Genomic DNA, 4,626 nt, shown 5'->3' with positions numbered 1-4,626 from the left:
ATCATGAAAATCATCATAATTACCTGAATTAATGTTAAAATCATCATAATTATCATTTAAAAGCGAAAAAGGTTTTTTTTTCGACCCTTCTCTCATAAGGCTGTAATACGTTAGAGTTTGCCGTTTTTTCAACTTTTGGGATTTTATTAGTTTTAGCCTTTATTTCATTATAAATGGACTATGATTATTATCATCATTATCATCTTTATTGTCATTATTCTTATGATTATCATCACTATAGTCATTATCATGATTATCATTATTATCATTATCATTATTGCACTTGTAATGATAATTATTCTATTTATTACTGTCATTTTCATTATAGCTATTTTTATAATGATAATAACAAAAATGATAATTTTAGAAATAATAATGACAATAATACTCATTATAATAACAATAATAAAGATATTATTATTTCTATTTTCATTATTAGTATGGAAATTATTAGAATAGAGTTAATTATTGCTATTATTGCAGTAATTATGAAAATTATCATTATAATTATCATTTTATTATTGTTATCATTATTATTATTGTCATTATCATCATATTTATCATCATTATTGTTAATGATAAAGGAATTATCATGAAAATCATCATAATTACCTGAATTAACGTTAAAATCATCATAATTATCATTTAAAAGTGAAAAAGTTTTTTTCGACCATTCTCTCAAAAGGCAGAAATACGCTAGATTTTGCCTTTTTTTTTTGACTTTTTGGATTTTATTAGTTTTAGCCTTTATTTCATTATAAATGGTCTCTATGATTATTATTATCATTATTGTGATTATTCTTATGATCATCATTATAGTCAATATCGTCATGATTGTCATTATTGTCATTATCATTATTGGAGTTATAATGATTATTATGCTAATTATTACAGTCAATTTCATCATTATAACTATCTTTATAATGATGATAACAATAATGATAATTTTAGAAATAATGACAATAATACTCATTATAATAACAATAAAAATGACATTATTATATTCATTGTCATTGTTAGAATTAAAATTATTAGAATAGAGTTAATCATTGCTATTATTGCAGTAATTAAACAAATTATCATTATAATTATTATTATCATCGTCATTATTGTGATTCTCATCATAATTATTACCATCATTGTTAACAATAAAGGAATTATCATGAAAATCATCATAATTACCTGAATTAATGTTAAAATCAGCATAATTATCAGTTAAATGCGAAATTTATTTTTTCGATCTTTCTCTCAAAATAAAAATACGCTATATTATCATTATTGTAGTTACAAAGCTAATCACTACTGTCATTTTCATCATTATAACTATTTTTTATTATGATAATAACAATAATGATTATTTAAAAAATTATAATGACAATAATACTCATGATAATAACAATAATAATGATATTATTATTATTATTATTGTCATTATTAGTAAAAAAAAATATCAGAATAGAGGTAATTATTGCCATTATTGCTGTAATTATCAAAATTATCATTATAATTATCATTTTATCATTATTATTATCATTATTGTCATTATCATTTTATCATTATTATTATCATTATTGTCATTATCATCATAATTATCATCATTATTGTTAATAATAAAGGAATTGTCATGAAAATCATCATAATTACCTGAATTAATGTTAAAATCATCATTATCATTTCAAAGCGAAAAAGGTTTTTTTCGACCTTACTCTCAAAAGGTTGTAGTACGCTAGATATTGCCATTTTTTCGACTTCTGGGATTTTATAAGTTTTAGCCTTTATTTAATTATAAATGGACTAAATGATTATTTCTATCATCATTACAATCATTATTGTCATTATTCCTATGGTTATCATCATTATCGTGATTATTATCATTATTATCATTATCATTATTGCAGTTATAATGAATATTATGCTAATTATTTCTGTCATTTTCATCATTATAACTACTTTCATAATGATAATAACAAAATGATAATTTTAGAAATAATAATGATAATAATACTGATTATAATAACAATAATAATGGCATTATTATTATTTCTATTGCCATTATTAGTATGCAAATTATTAGAATAGTGTTAATTATTGCTATTATTGCAGTAATTATCAAAATTATCATTATAATTATCATTTTATTATCAGTATCATTATTATCATTTTATTATCAGTATCATTATTATCACTTTATTATCAATATCATTATCATTGTCATTATCATCATGATTATCATCATTATTGTTAATAATAAAGGAATTATCATGAAAATCATCATAATTACTTGAATTAATGTTAAAATCATCATAATTATCATTTAAAAGCGAAAAAGTTTTTTATTCGACCTTTCTCTCACAAAGCATTAATATCCTAGATTTTGCCGTTTTTTCGATTTATGGGATTTTATTATTTTAGCATTTATTGCATTATATATGGACTCTATGATTATTATTATCATTATTATTAGCATTATTCTTATCATGATATTGCAGTTATAATGATTATTATGTTAATTATTAGTCATTTTCATAATTATAACTATTTTTATAATGATGATAACAATAATGAAAATTTTTGAAATAATAATGACAATAATACTCATTATAATGACAATAATAATGATATTATTTGTATTTCTATTGTCATTATTAGTGTGAAAATTATTAGAATAGACTTAATTATTGCTATTATTGCAGTAATTATCAAAATTATCATTATAATTATCATTTTATTATTATTATCATTATTCTTATTGCCATTATCATCATGATTATCATCATTATTGTTATTAATAAAGGAATTATCACGAAAATCATCATAATTACCTGAATTAATGTTCAAATCATCATAATTATCATTTAAAAACGAAAAGGGTTTTCTTCGACCCTTCTCTCATAAGGGTGTAATACGGTAGATTTTGCCGTTTTTTTGACTTTAGGGATTTTATTAGTTTTAGCATTTATTTCATTATAAATGGACTCAATGATTATTAGTATCATCATTATCATCATTATATTCATTATTCTTAATATTATCACCATTATAGTCATTATCGTCATGATTATCATTATCATCCTTAACATTATTGCAGTTATAATACTAATTATTATTGTCATTTTCATCATTATAACGATTTTTATAATGATAATAACAATAATGATAATTTTAGAAATAATAATGACAATAATACTCATTATAATAACAATAATACTGATATTATTATTTCTATTGTCTTATTAGTTTGAAAATTATTAGAGTTAATTATTGCTATTATTGCAGTAATTATCAAAATTATCATTATAATTATCATTTTATTATAATTAACATTATTCTTATTGTTATTATCATCAGAGGGATTTTATTAATTTTAGCCTTTATTTCGTTATGAATGGACCCTATGGTTATTATTATCATTATCATCATTATTGTGATTATTGTTATGATTATCATTATAGTCATTATCGTCATAATTATCATTATTATCTTTATAATTATTGCAGTTATAATGCTAATCATTACTGTCATTTTCATCATTATGACTATTTTTATAATAATAATAATAATGATAATTTTAGAAATAATAATGACAATAATACTCATTATAATAACAATAATAATGATGTTATTAATAATATTATTGTAATTATTAGTAAAAAAATAAAATAGAGGTAATTATTGTTATTATTACAGTAACTATCAGAATTATCATTATAATTATCATTTTATTATTACTATTTTCATTATTGTAATTATCATTATAATTATGATCATTATTGTTAATAATAAAGAAATTATCATGAAAATTACCTGAATTAATGTTAAAATCATCATAATTATCATTAAAAGTGAAAAACGTTTTTTTTCGAACTTTCTCTCAAAATGCTGTTATATTCTAGATTTTGCCATTTTTTCGACTTAGTTTTAGCCTTTATTTCATTATAAATAGTTTCAATGATTATTATGAACATCATAATCATCATTATTGTCTTTATTCTTATGGCTATCATTATTATAGTCATTATCGTCATGATTATCATTATCATTATTGCAGTTATAATGATTATTATGCTAATTATTACTGTCATTTTCATCATTATAACATTTTTTTGTAATGATGATAACAATAAGGATTATTTTAGAAATAATAATGACAATAATACTCATTATAATAACAATGATAGTGATATTATTATTTCCATTGTCATTATTAGTTTGAAAATATTTAGAATAAAGTTAATTATTGTTATTATTGGAGTAATTATCATCATTATCGTCATTATCGTCATGATTATCATTATTATCATTATCATTATTATTGCGAAAAAGTTTTATTTTCGACCTTTCTCTCAAAATGTTTTAATACGCTAGATTTTGCCGTTTTTTCGACTTCTTAGATTTTATTAGTTTTAGCCTTTATTTCATTATAAATGGACTCTATGATTATTATTTTCATCATTATCATCAATATTGTCATTATTCTTATGATTATCATCATTATAGTCATTATCTTCATAATGAGTATTATATTCATTATTATTTCTAAAATTATCATTATTGTTATTATCATTATAGAAATAGTTGATGAAAATGACTAATAATTAGCATTATAACTGCAATAATGATTATGAT

Source organism: Penaeus vannamei, chromosome 42 (genome assembly GCF_042767895.1).
Source record: "Penaeus vannamei isolate JL-2024 chromosome 42, ASM4276789v1, whole genome shotgun sequence".
Classification (NCBI taxonomy): domain Eukaryota; kingdom Metazoa; phylum Arthropoda; class Malacostraca; order Decapoda; family Penaeidae; genus Penaeus; species Penaeus vannamei.
This window is presented reverse-complemented; position numbering follows the sequence as displayed.